Raw genomic sequence first — 14941 nt, 5'->3', positions numbered from 1 at the left:
GAGCAGAAAATAAACAAGTTGGAAAGCGCGCGGACCTTTCAGGTCTTTTGATTCCCAGTAGTAAAAATTACCTTGGGACTCCGCCTTCTCCTCTCCTTGTGCTAATGGAAACCGAGGCAATTCAGGCGGACACATAAGCGATTTAGATTTCCATCATATTTTTAGCAAATTTTTCAGGGTATGTTATTTGTTTTTTGTATTTCCTGATATTGAAACAGTATTCCAAATTCCTCTTACAAGTCCTCTTCTTCCGTTTCTCCCCATCCTCCCTCATGTACATATTTGTGCTACTGAAAAGTCATCCCATTCCCCTTTCCCTATTATGGCTAGTTCCGTTGTCTCTCTCTCACTCGTATTTCCTGTGCACTCTTTCTACACACACTGCACCCCCCCTTAACCTCTACGTCCTAGTTCCTTCAGATTTAGTAATTTCTATTTTCAGTATTCCACATCCAGCAACCACCCTTGCGACTCTTAATTTAAGCCAGAGCAATCTCTCTCTCTCTCTCTCTCTCTCTCTCTCTCTCTCTCTCTCTCTCTCTCTCTCTCTCTCTCTCTTTCTCTCTTCCTCTCTCTCTCTCTCTCTCTCTCTCTCTCTCTCTCTCTCTCTCTCTCTCTCTCTCTCTCTCCCTATTAACAGACGTCCCGTATTAGGACAATAACTCAATTACTACTTTAGAAATTAAAAAGTACCAATAATTGGTGAGTTTTGAGTTCAACTTCAAATTACATGTTTGTATTTGGGTGTCTCTCAAAAAATGCCCTGGTCATGTCGAGTAATGAGTCTAAAATTAACCCAAGACCTGAATATTTGCTTGTTAAATCAATTCAACTGAGAACAATTTATGATATTGGTTGCTTCGTGTCCCTGAAGGTGGGACGTCTCCTTCAATAGGTTGCATTATCACACTGATACTAATATTGGAACAATGGAGGTTTTAATTGGTCAAAAATACACAACCATGTGAAGAACATCTCCTAGGATAAAAATGTCCTTTCTTTATAACATGCTACAATTTGTTTCTTCTACTGTTTGGCTTATTTTGATAGAATGCGGTGAATTCAAAGATACGCTTATACCAGTATTTGGTATTTTACATGCTCCAACAGGAAGTCATTGTTAATATTATTGACCCAGGAAAGATCTTTGTTTTGCAAATATTTAGTCTACAAGAAATGCATAGTATCAAAGTTGTAAAAAAGTGAACATTTTCAACTCATAATTTTGCAGACAGATTTTGGTAAATGTTTGTCCATCCTTTTAATTAGTAGTAAGAAAAGTTGATGTTTGGAAAATCTGTAGATCTATGTGGCAAATACATGAACAGATTTTCTCTATAGCGATATAGAACATAATACTCAATCAAAAACCAATATGGGGGCTCTCGTGACCTAGAGGTTAGGGTGTTGACCGCTCATTCGAAGGTCCCGGGTTCAAGTCCGGGCAGCGACCAAAAAAATTCTTCTCTAAAATTGTCTTGTTTCACCTCATTGCCTGCCCTCTAGCAATGTTCTATCGTCTGCCTTCGTCTCTTTTTGCCCCCACCCCTTCACCTCCTTTGCCCCCTCCTGTGGGCTTCTGACTCTTTCTGCAGCCTTTCTACTGCTTCTCCCTGGTTCCTTCTTACTGCTGTCTTTCAGCCACACCCCTGATCTTCTGGTAAGAAAGATCTGCACCTAGCCTTCTCGGACAAGGGCGAAAAATTTCAGAGGGCCAGAGTGCAAGTTGCGCACGTTAAAGATCCCTTGGTTGTTCCCAATCGATAAGAGTAGGCTTTGACCACCACCCGGGCAAATTTCAAAATTTTAAACTCATAATTTTGCTGACAGATTTTTGTAAATGTTTGTCCATCCTTTTAATGAGTAGATCTAGATCTAGACTTTAAAAAAAACAAAACCCAAAAACTCACCCCAAAAACCCCCAATATATTGCCTTTTGTTATTGTTATAGAACATAACACTCAATCAAAAACCAATATGGGGGCTCTCGTGACCTAGAGGTCTGTCGTATTTTTTCCCTACATTTGGATAATTATTGCCTTGGATGTGCTTTTCTTTGCTTAAACTGTAAAGTTTAATTAATAACTAATTTGACTTCAAATTTATTTTTCACAGAAAGCCAGCACCCACATGAGAAGCCAACAGCTGACAGTCACCCAAGAAGCTGACACCCTGCCCAGACAGCACGGACCTTCCACTCACTCTTAGACAACCAGCCAGACGAGTATATACTGCCACAGCTACCCTGAAATGGACTTCCGTCAGTTACACCAGCGAACGATAACTGGCAACTATAACAGCTGACTGTGTACTTTGATTTCTCAAGCTTGTGTGAAATTGTGCGGATAGTGCTGTAAAAACATGGACTCAACGCCAGAAAAATTATTTGTATTATGTACTGTTTCAGATATTGTACAGAAGCTGCTTCACTATATGAGATCACTGAACTAGAAAGATGACGAGGCAATTCTATCCCTTTCCTTCAGTTCAAAGTTTGGTGACATCAGACGGTTTGTTCACTTTTCTGGTCCAACAAGTATCAAAGTGGTCTGCTTCTACGATTTCCGTATATCACACTCAGGCTTGAAGTGACGCAGTGGGGCTGTAGAGATAGGCAGATAGGTTGATAGGGAGCTAGGTGGATAGGTTAGAGTCAGAGTAGAATTTTGTCGATATTGCCATGGCCATGGCGGGAGGTAGTTGAGGGGGCAGTGTAGGTTTTTCTTTTTTTGAGGGGAAGGGGGGGGGGGGGGGGTTGCAGGGGTGTGGGTAGAGTTTCCTGCTGATTTTGAGTTTGAGTGTGATGATGTTGGAGTGGGGTGTATACTAGATTGTTCCTTAAGGACCACCTGGATGACCAAGAGGAGCACCCGCAGACAGAACATCTACAGGAGGTATTTGTCTGGGAAATATGTCTCGGTGTTCATTATTATAGTTTTTCGAGTTAAAGGTAAAAGTTTTATTGTTGCATTTAGGTGGAAAAAGAGAATGATAAAATGTATTTTTACTGAAAGGTTTTTATTAATGACCTTCTGTCCTTTTGAACTGGTGGTAAACAATATTATAACGACTCTTTTTATATTTTGAAACAAAAATGCAAACTGTATAGACGTAAGACAATAGTATTGATTGACAAATGATGAAACATATTTTTGAACAAATTCTTAAAAATGTCTTTGATGCTTTTTAAACCAGTAGCAAAAATATTTTAGCGACAGTTTATTTTTTCACGAAAAGAATACAAACTGTATGTATAGATGTAAGACGATTGTATTAATTGACACGTCTTCATCACCAGGACCAGCCGCGGACAGGAGGACCAGCCGGAGGAGCACCCACAGACAGGATCATCTACAGGAGGTATTTGTCTGGGAAATATGTCTTGGAACTCTATTAATAATTAAAGTAAAATTAGAAAAATAACTATTGGTTTTGTTATTTCAAGGTGAAAGACTTGTTTTTGCATTTTGGTGAAAAAGAAAACTAATAAAACATATCTCCTGACCCGTTTTCATTAATGTCTTTAATGGCCTTTTAACATGCATTGTGAAATCACGTTTCCGCGTAATTCTCTCGTGTTTGTGGAAATTCGACCTGACATATTACGTTTATAAAACCACTTGTTTCGAGTCAAACTCATCAATTAAGCATTACGCAGATGTAGAATTCATTTATCTTTGACTTCCGGGTCAAACTAAAGGCTTGTTAGCTCATACTTTTTTATATTCGGCTCCTACCATAATACAATAACTACGCATCGGTCCAGCCATAGTTATGGACCTCGACTGCCGGACGCTGCAACTGTCGAGACATAGTTAAACAGTTAAACCAGTAGTAAAAATATATCCCCTCTTGTATATTTTGAAACAAAAATACAAACTGTATAGATACAATACGATTATATTAATTGACACGTCTTCATCACCAGGACCAGCCACAGACAGGAGGATCAGCCGGAGGAGCACCCACAGACAGGAGCATCTACAGGAGGTATTTGTCTGGAAAATAATGTCTTGGAACATTATTTGTTAATTTATAATTAAAGCAAAATTTAAAAAATACCCCCCCCCCCCCCCCCCCCCACCCTTCTCGTTTTTATTAGAGTTGGGGCGAGCGGATGGACGGGTTCGTTACTCGCTGACTGTCAGAACGAGCGGGTAATGGACGGCCATGCGAGTGGATTGCGAACCTCAAGACAGTTCATTTTTTTGGGTCCACTCCACAATTTTACTCTCTCAGCGAGCAGTCTGTGGACCTCAAGTCAGTTCTTTTTTTTTGGTCCGCTCCACAATTTAATTCACTTAACGGGCGGGCGAACGGACTAACTCTAGCACACGAGATACTCGACTCGATGTTAGGCCCGCCGTCTATTGTTTGTTAGTTAGGCATAGTGTTTAGAGCCACTTGCGGTGCCACAGAGAGTGAGAGAGGCTGGTGACGTAGCACTATGTGTGTAACCTTTCACCTCGTGTGTGGTTCACACTGTGTATGTTCCAATTTAACCTGAAGGCGAAGTTTAAAGAATTTGGGTCGATAGTGCCGTAAAACACCTGCTCAGTCAATCAAAAAAGAATTTCCAAAGGCCTTTTTATGGGGGGGGGGGGGGGAGGGGAGAACAGTTTCCAGCATGAACACCAAGCTACGGTGTGGGGCGGGAGGGTGAATGTTTTACGAGGGGGGCAGGGTGTAAATAGTATGCAATAGGAGTCGCTCCCCGTCCGTCTGCCTGCCTGCTTGAATGCATGGAGTCTCTCCATCCACCCGTCCGCTCGCTGGCTAAATGAACTGTTGTCTCTGTCCGATGAGTAGCGAGTAGCGAACTACTCTTCACAAGCGGATGGCTCGTTACCCATCCGCTTGTTTGCGGGTAGTGCCAGCGAGCACTTCGTTACTCACGGACACTGATTTAGCGAGTCTGACCCTACTCCAGTTCTTATGTACAGTAAAATTGTAAAAGGGCAAATTCAACAATGTCATGCTCATAACTGTGCCTGAACTACAACAGGGAACTGCTTCTTTTACTTTCCCAATCCTTACTATCGTCATTTTACTCTACTTTTTTATGTTTATCACACTCTTGTGACCCACTATTTCCGGGGTGCTTTGAAAGTCGAAAGAGACTTTGTGCTGTTGAAGCCAGAGAGGTGAGCAGAGTAAGTCTGATTCCCTGTAAAAACTTCTCTGTTGACATCCACCCCATGGTGGTCATATGACCTTATTCAGTTGTGAGCGCCGTAAAACCTCTACAAGAAAAAAGAAAAATATCTATCGGTTCTTTTGATTTAAAAGTAAAAGTTTTATTTTTACATTTAGGTGAAAAGAGAAAATAATAAGAGGCCTACGTATTTACTGACAGATTTTTATTAATGTCCTTTTAAACCAGTAGTAAAAATATATCAACTCTTTATTTTCTGAAAGAAAAATGGAAACTATATAGATGTAAGACGATTGTATTAACTGACATGTCTTCATCACCAGGACCAGCCGCGGACAGGAGGACTAGCCGGAGGAGCACCCACAGACAGGGGCATCTACAGGAGGTATTTGTCTGGGAAATATGTCTTGGAACATTATTGATCAATTACTTACTTTTACTTTTTCATCCTCTGTTGCCATTATGCATAGAGGGGAGATGCAGTTTTCTATAGTAGGCTAGCTCCGCAGCTCTTTCAGTTCGGATACTATGATTTATCAGGGCTTCCTTGACAACTTCAATCCACCCTTTGTGTGGCCTTCCTCTTCCTTTATAGCTTGAGTGCTTGGTGTTATAGGTTCTCAAGGCTGGCTGGCTAGGTAACATACGTAACAGGTGGTCGAACCATTTTGTTCTGTCTTTCTATGAAATGCAGTCAGATGTCCCAGTCCAAATAGCTTTATTTAATTAAACATTGAAGTTAAGTTAGAAAAATACATTTCGCTGAAAAGGAAAAATAAAAAACGTTTTTACTTACAGATGTCTAATAATGTCCTTTTAAACCAGTAGTAAAAATATAATATCAGATGTCTAATAATGTCCTTTTAAACCAGTAGTAAAAATATAATATCAACTATTTATTTTTCTTAAACAAAAACGGAAACTGTAGAGACACAAGACGATTGTATTAATTGACATGTCTTCGTCACCAGGACCAGCCACGGACAGGAGGACTAGCCGGAGGAGCACCCACAGACAGGAGCATCTACAGGAGGTATTTGTCTGGGAAATATGTATTGGAACATTATTTGGTAATAGTCGAACCTGTGTAAGACGGCCACCCATTGTCGAGGAGAAAAGTGGCTGTATAAGACAGTTGGTGTCTTGGGCAGGACTGATCAAGATGAAAAAAAACAAACCATTCCTCTCTGAGGTCTCTCGAAAGTAGCTGCATTGTTGTTGTTATTGTTGTTGCTGTTGTTTTTTGTGGGGGTTTTTCTTTCTCTTTTTTTTTCTTTTGTTGTTGCTTTTGTGCGAGGGCGACAATGAAAGGAAAAGTGTCAGACAAGGAGGACCAAGTGCTATGGTAAAACAAACACATGGGTCGCCACCACGAGGAGAACAAGCGACGCTTCTGTCACAAGTTCATGTTGACGTCCATTGTTACTTTGTTACAGACTGGGTAAACAGTGACCACTCATCTCACGATTTTTGTATGAGTTTTGGGCGGGGTTTATGGGTTATCGAGGGATCACACGCTTACCCCACCAGCAGATGAACAATTGTTACCTATTGGTCAATAATGAGAGGGGCCTACGCAACATGATTGGTTGGAGTTGGAGGTACATTAACAACAACAACGACAGGTGATTTAATTATGACGGCTCCCCCCCACAACACCAGGGGCCAAAGCACAATATATGACAAAACGTAATGGAGTCACTAAGGTGGTCGCCTAAGACAAGTGTTATTGTTTGGTGTGATAGGGATAGTGTGTTAAAATATGGTGGCCGCGGCCGAGTTGGACAGGTGCCCATTTTACACAATTAAATTATATAGAAAAAAACGCAAGGGGGGGGAAATGGAAAGTGGCCGTTTTACAGGTGGCCGTCTTATAGAGGTGGCCGTCAGGGCAGGTTCGACTGTATTTGGTAATTTACTATTAAAGTAAAATTAGAAAAATACCTATTGGTTTTTCTGATTACAAGCACAAGGTAAACATTTTTTTTAATGTTTAGGTGAAAAAAGGAAAAAGATGAAACATATTTTGTTGACAAATTTTTAAAAATGTCTTTGCTTTTTAAACCGGTAGCAAAAATATTTTATCTACAATTTATTTTTTCACAAAAAGAATACAAACTGTATGTATAGATGTAAGACGATTGTATTAATTGACACGTCTTCATCACCAGGACCAGCCGCGGACAGGAGGACCAGCCGGAGGAGCACCCACAGACAGGATCATCTACAGGAGGTATTTGTCTGGGAAATATGTCTTGGAACTCTATTTGTTAATTCACTATTAAAGAGAAACTAGGAAAGTACCTATTGGTTTTTATGATTTAAAGGTAAGTTTTATTTTTTGCATGTTGATTAAAAAGGAAAATAATGAAACGTATTTTCTGACAGATTTTTATAAATGTCCTTTTGTCCGTTTAAATTGGTAAAAAAACAATATTATAGCTACTCTTTTTATTTTCTTAAAACAAAAGTACAAACTGTATAGATGTAAGAAGATTATGTTTATTGACACATCTTCATCACCAGGACCAGCTGCCGGATGACCACCCACAGACAACACGATTTCCGTATCTCACACTCAGGCTTGAAGTGATGCAGTGGGGGCTGTAGAGATAGGCAGATAGGTTGATAGGGAGCTAGCTAGGTGGATAGGCTAGGTTCAGAGTAGGATTTTGTAGGTATTGCCATGGCCATGGTGGGAGGTAGTCGAGGGGGCAGTGCTGGGTTTTTTTTTGGGGGGGGGGGGAAGGGTTGGGGAGGGTTGCAGAGGTAGAATGGTGTGGGTAGAGCTTCCTGCTGATTTTGAGTTTGAGTGTGAGGATGTTGGAGTGGCGTGTATACTGGATTGTTCCTTAAGGACCACCTGGACCACCAAGAGGAGCACCCGCAGACAGGACATCTACTGGAGGTATTTGTCAGGGAAATATGTGTTTCTTGTTTGTTTTGTTTCAGTAGAGGTTTTATGGCGCTCGCAACTGCATAAGGTCATATGAGCGCCAAGGGGTGGATGTCAACAGAGAGGTCCTTACAGGGAATCAGACTTTCTCTGCCCACCTCTCTAGCTTATGTCTTGGAACATTATTTGATCATACATACTTACAGGGTTTTTTTTGTTAAAGGTAAGTTTTAAGCTGTATTTAGGTGAAAAGGGAGAATGATAAAATGTAATTACTGAAAAATATTTATTAATGACCTTCTGTCCTTTTAAACTGGTGGTAAACAATATTATAACCACTCTTTTTATATTTTGAAACAAATATCTAAACTGTATAGACGTAAGACGATTGTATTAATTGACTCGTCTTCATCACCAGGACCAGCCGCAGACAGGAGGACCAGCCGGAGAAGCACCCACAGACAGGAGCATCTACAGGAGGTATTTGTCTGGAAAATATATTGTTGAAGTAAAAATTAGAAAAATTGCTGGTGGAGCTTTTTTTCAATTTCAAAGTGAAAGTTTTAACAAAAATATTTATGTGAAAAGGTAATATAATAAAACGTATGCCGGTATACTGACAGGTTTTTATAACTGTTATTATGGCCTTTAAACCCGATAGTAGAAAATATAGCGACTGTTTTTATTTTCTCAAGCAAAAATACAAACTGTATAGTTGCAATACGATTGTATTGACACGTCTTCATCACCAGGACCAGCGGGGACAGGAGGACCAGCCGTAAGAGCACCCACAGACAGGAGCATCTACAGGAGGTATTTGTTTAGGAAATATGTCTTGGAAAATTATTTGTTAATTGTTAAAGTAAAATTAGAAAAATAAATTTCGTGGGTTTTTTAAAATTTCGTGGTGAAAGTTTGTTGGGTTTTTTATTGGCATTTAGGTGAAAAGAGAACATAATAAAATGGATTTACTGACAGGTTTTCATCAATGTCCTTATGTCCTTTTAAACTGGTAGTAAATAATATTATAACGAGTCTTTTTATTTTCTGAATCAAAAATACAAAACTGTAGCCCATAGATGTAAGACGATTGCATGAATTGACACGTCTTCATCACCAGGACCAGCCGCGGACAGGAGGACCAACCGGAGGAGCACCCACAGACAGGAGCATCTACAGGAGGTATTTGTCTGGGAAATATGTCTTGGAAAATGATTTATTAATTATTAAAGTAATATTTGAATAAAAAGTTCCATTTTTTTAAATTTCAAGGTGAAAGTTTTTTTGGGGGGGGGGGGGGGGGGGGGGGAGTTGCATTTATGTGAAAAGGAAAAATAATAAAACGTATTTTCTGACAGATTTTTATATATGTCCTTCTGGTATTTTAAAGTAGTAGTAAAAAATATAAAAAAGTGACTCTTTTTATTTTCTGAAACAGTTACAATAATTGTATAGAATCAAGAGGATATTATTAATTGACACGTCTTCATCACCAGGACCAGCCGGGGACAGGAGGACCAGCCGGAGGAGCACCCACAGACAGGATCATCTACAGGAGGTATTTGTCTGGGAAATATGTCTTGGAACACTACTTGTTTATTTATTATTGAAGTAAAATTAGAAAAATACCAATTGGTTTTTCTGATTTAAAGTTTTAATTTGGCATTTAGGTGGAAAGGGTAAATGATAAAACATATACTGACAGATTTTTATAAATGTCTGTCTTTTTAAACCGGTAGTAAACAATTTTATAGCGACCCTTTTTCTACTTTGAAAAATTTACAAATTATACAGATGCAAGTTCTTAAGAAAAAATAAATAAAGGAAAAGTTTTTAAACATATGTGCTGACAGATTTTTAAAAATGTCTGCCCGTCCTTTTAATAAGTGCTTTGAAAGGCAGATTTTAGGAAAATCTGTAGTTGGCACTTAAATGAAAAAATTGCCTCGTTAAAATATACACCATCAAAAACTACCACTATTTCTTATAGGTGTTGGAAGGAGAATGCCTTTGTAGGGTCATTCCTTTTTTTTCTCTTTCTCCGTAACTTTATTTCTCCTGTGTGCGCTAAGTGACCATTATTGCAGCTATGTACATTGTCCTTATTCAAATTTAGTAACTCAAGCTACCTTATATATTTTTCTTAGAAAGATGTCAAGCCAACAGTTAACAGCTACCAAAGAAGCAGATACCATGCCCTGACAGGAAGGACCTTCCACTCACCCTGGATGGTAACATCCCCGCGCTGCACAGGGCATCCAGCCAAATGAGTGCTGTGCTAACATGATCAAATTATGCCAATAGCACTGTGAACATTTTTTTCTTCAATTAGTCATTCAAGAACTAACAGATAATTGCCAGGCATCAAGAATCCTTCAATATGCAGCTACTCTTGAATAGACATGTCAATTCCTCCAGATGACTACCATGGACTACTTTAACAGTTGGCTGTTTTATTTCTCTCATGTGAAATTGTGTTTATGGCATGGCATCCTTCAGTCTCAGGATACTATGGATCTGCGCCGTAGGAGATTTCAGATTCGAGAGCAGCGCTTTCTGTGGCTGAACAGGTGCACACAGAATGGCAGTCCTTGTAGCCATGGCTGCACTTGTGAATGGTGTCTTCCTGCGTTGGTAGCCTCTGGCTGTTCTTTCGGTGATGGCGTTTGTCTTCAGCTGCCTGTCGCAGTCGGGCTTCACCTCTGATGAGACCAGCTCCCAGTGTCTCCCACCTAAGAGCCCATATCAAGTGATTTCATATCTTGCTTGCACACATCTTTGAAGCGAAGATGGGGGTGCCCTTGCACTTGCTTTGCGGAGGCCAGCTCACCATACAATATAATTTTGGTGAATAGGCGGGAAAAACCGCGAAAGACTCAAAGAAATCATTATGCCCTTGTTGTATGTCCAGAAGCAGATTTGTAACGAAAGCTACTTAGAAACATTGTATCTGAATCAGAAAAGATAAGAGGTTTGGTTCCTACCCTTTCAATGCAAACTTTGGTGACAACAGGTCTAGCACTTTTCTGTTCAAACAGGTCTTACAGTGCTCAGTTGCTACGATTTCCGTATATCACACTCAGGCTTAATGACGCAGTGGGGCTGAAGAGATAGGCAGATAGGTTGATAGGGAGCTAGGTGGATAGGCTAGGTTCAGAGTAGGATTTTGTAGATATTGCCATGGCCATGGTGGGAGGTAGTTGAGGGGGCAGTGTAGTTGTTTTTTTTTTGGGGGGGGGTTTTGGGGGGGGGGTGGTTGCAGGGGTAGAATGGTGTGAGTAGAGCTTCCTACTGATTTTGAGTTTGAGTGTGAGGTTGTTGGAGTGGATTTTTTATTCTGTAATATTTCTTGCACTTTGTTGGTGTTGTTAATGTTAACTGACTTGATCAAATTGGGTCGATAGTGCCGTAAAACACCTACTCAATCAATCATGACTTGATAAAAAACAAATAAACAAGCGCTGCAAGCTGTTAGTTTGGCCTTTGACCTTTTGTGGTAGACGTTCTGATACCACCAGTATTTTCTTAACTTGAAGTTTGGAGTTGTGAAAAGTTTGAAGTCCACTGATTCAACAAAATTGAAAGCCTTTAGAGTGCTACAAAATATTTTTTTTAACACAACGAAAAGCTTGTTTACTGTAAGAAAAATGGTTCAACAGCCAATGTGTATATACTCAGGTCTTCATGTTTTTGTTGGAGATTTACTCCAGCCCCTCTTTGTAAAAGCTTTGGAACTTTATTCTGATCCCTTCTTGTTAACCTGTTAGAACTTTACTTTGACCCCACATTCCTTGACTTAGCTCCAACCCCTCTTGGTGACCCTTTAGTAGGACTTATTAACATTGTTCCACCCCCTTATTGTTGATTATTTAGAACTTTACCTTTGGTCCGACCCCACGTTGTTAACCCTCAGGACTCATGTCTTGACTTAGCTCCAACCCCTCGTTGTTGATCACTTAAAACTTTTTCTTTTGTCATATATCTGTTTTTGAATGAAGGCTCTTTGAAAACGCTCGTGTCATCTTTGTTTTCACGCTTCGGTCATTGCAGTGCTTTATTAACTAACATACCAAATACCACTCTTCACAAGTTACATTTTCAAAATCAAGCTGCAAGGCTAGTACTACAGAAAAAAGAAGAGGAATCACATTACTCCCATCTTAAGAACGTTGCATTGGCTCCCTTTGTCAGCTAGAATAGCATATAAAATTACAATATTATATCATAAATGTGCCAATAACAAAGCTCCCTCATAATTACATCAGTGATCTCATCCAAATGTATGCTCCAAACTCTAGATCACTAAGATCAGGCGATCAGTATCGTTTAAGAGTCCCAGAAAGGGAGGTAAAAAAAATTAGCTGAAAGATCGTTTGCCTACCTTGCTCCATCAGTTTGGAACTCTCTTCCCCAACCCTTGAGACATACCGCATCTGAGTCTAAATTTAAAATATCTTTAAAGACACATTTAATTAAATAATGTCAGTAGATTCATGTTCAGTACAATGTTTATGTAAATGACTATGTATCCATTTATGTATTGTGCGAATTGCATAGTTTATATTATTCTATTATGTATATTTTGTATGTGCTCATTTTGTAACGTGTGATAAGCAAGTAGATGTGTGTGCGTGTAATGTGTGTGTGAGTGTGTGTGTGCGTGTGCGTGCGTGCGTGCGTGCGTGTGTGTGTGTGTGTGTGTGTGTGTGTGTGTGTGTGTGTGTGTGTGTGTGTGTGTGTGTGTGTGTGTGTGTGTGTGTGGGTACGTGCGCACGTATGCGAGTGGGAAAATAGTTTGTACATGTAAAGCGCATAAAGCTGTGTTCACACGGGAGTGGGTGCTATAGAAATTATCAGCATTGTTGTTATTATTATTATTCTGACCCCACGTTGTTGACCCTCAGGCCTCATATGTTTTGACTTCAGTCCTCCCCCTCTTGGTGGCCCTTTAGAACTTTACCTTGAGTCCGACCCCACGTTGTTGACCCTCAAGATTCATGTCTTGACTTAACCCCAATTCCTCGTTATTGACCGCTTATAACTTTGCCTTTTGTCCGACCTCACGTTGTTGACCCTCAGGACATCTTGTCTTGACTTAGCCCCAGCTATCCCACGTTGTTGACCCTCAGGACATCTTGTCTTGACTTAGCCCCAGCTATCCCTCGTTGTTGACCGTTTATAAATTTACCAATTTACCTTTTGTCCGACCCCACGTTGTTGACCCTCAGGACTCATGTCTTGACTTCGATCTGTCCCCTCTTGGTGACCCTTTAGAACTTGACCTTCAATCCAACCCCATGTTGTTGACCCTAACGACTAAGCACCAACCCCTCGCTGTTGACTATTAAAAATTGTTCCTTTAGTCTGACCCCACGTTGTTGACCCCCAAGACTCGTGCCTTGACTAAGCTCCAACCCATCGTTGTTGACCATAGTACTTTGCCTATAGTCCGACCCCCTGTTGTTGACCCTCAAGATTCATTTCTTGACTTAACCCCTACCCCTCGTTATTGATAATTTAAAACTTTGCCTTTAGTCCGACCCCACGTTGTTGACCCTCAGGAATCATGTCTTGACTCTCCCCCAACCCCTCGTTGTTGACCGTTTATATAACTGTACCTTTTATCCTTTTTCACGTTGTTGACCCTCAGAACACATGTCTTGACTTCGATCCGTCCCCTCTGCGTGACACTTTAGAATTTGACCTTCAATCCAACCCCATGTTGTTGACCCTATTGACTAAGCTCCGACCCCTCGTTGTTGACCATTAATGATTTTTTCTTTTAGTCCAACCCCATGTTGTTGACCCTCAGGACTCATGTCTTGACTTTGGTCTGCCCCCTCTGGTTGACCCTTTAGAATTTTACCTTTAGTCCACCCCATGTTGTTGACCCTCAAGATTCATGTCTTGACTTAACCCCTACCTCTCATTATTGATAATTTATAACTCTGCCTTTAGTCCGACCCCACGTTGTTGACCCTCAGGAGGACTCATGTCTTGACTTAACCTCTATCCCTCGTTGTTGACCGTTTATAAATTTACCTTTAGTCCAATCCCACGTTGTTGACCCCCAGGACTCATGTCTTGACTTACCTCCAACTCCTAATGTTGATTATTTAGTCCGACCCCACGTTGTTGACCCTCAAGACTCATGTCTTGACTTAGCCTCGATGCCTTGTTATTGACCATTTATAAATTTAACTTTAGTCCTATCCCTCGTGGTTGACCCTCAGGACTGTTGTCCTGACTTCAGTCCGACCCTGCTTGGTGACCTTTTAGAAATTTACCGTTTGTCCGAACCCATGTTGTTGATCCTTTATTAATTATTCATGTCTTGAATTAACTCCGACCTCTCGTTGTTGACTCTTAGGCCTGACCGCTTATTGTTGACCCCTCAGAACACATTTTAGTTTGTCTGAGGGAAAAATTTCAGTGACAGCGGCATGATTGAAGGAGTAAAAAGGTTGTCTGAACTGTCATTGATATTATGTACTAGGTATGTCAGTTTACCTGTCTTTTTGGACTTTTCAAAACTGTGCAAAGAGCTACTTTTGTGCGGGCAGCAGAAAAATATGTTTAATAAATTTACTGTGTGGAATTTATCTTACTAGTTTTTGTTTGTATTATTGGCTAGGTATTCATGTTCATTCCTCTTTTTATCATGAGTGATTGGAGAGCGCCCCTAGAAGTAGGTCCTAAGAACAAAACTGAATCAAGGGTGTCGTAAAACACCTACTCAAACAAACAAACAAATAGGTCCAACTTCTTTCCTTTCCTTTTGTCATTTCTTTCTGTCTGTTTTACCTTTTCTCTCATCTGAATGGAAGTTATTTTGTTTGAAAAGTCCCTTTTCATGATCATTTTCATTGCCATCATCAGACGTTACTTGG

Source organism: Aplysia californica, unplaced genomic scaffold, assembly GCF_000002075.1.
Source record: "Aplysia californica isolate F4 #8 unplaced genomic scaffold, AplCal3.0 scaffold00247, whole genome shotgun sequence".
Lineage (NCBI taxonomy): Eukaryota > Metazoa > Mollusca > Gastropoda > Aplysiida > Aplysiidae > Aplysia > Aplysia californica.
This window is presented reverse-complemented; position numbering follows the sequence as displayed.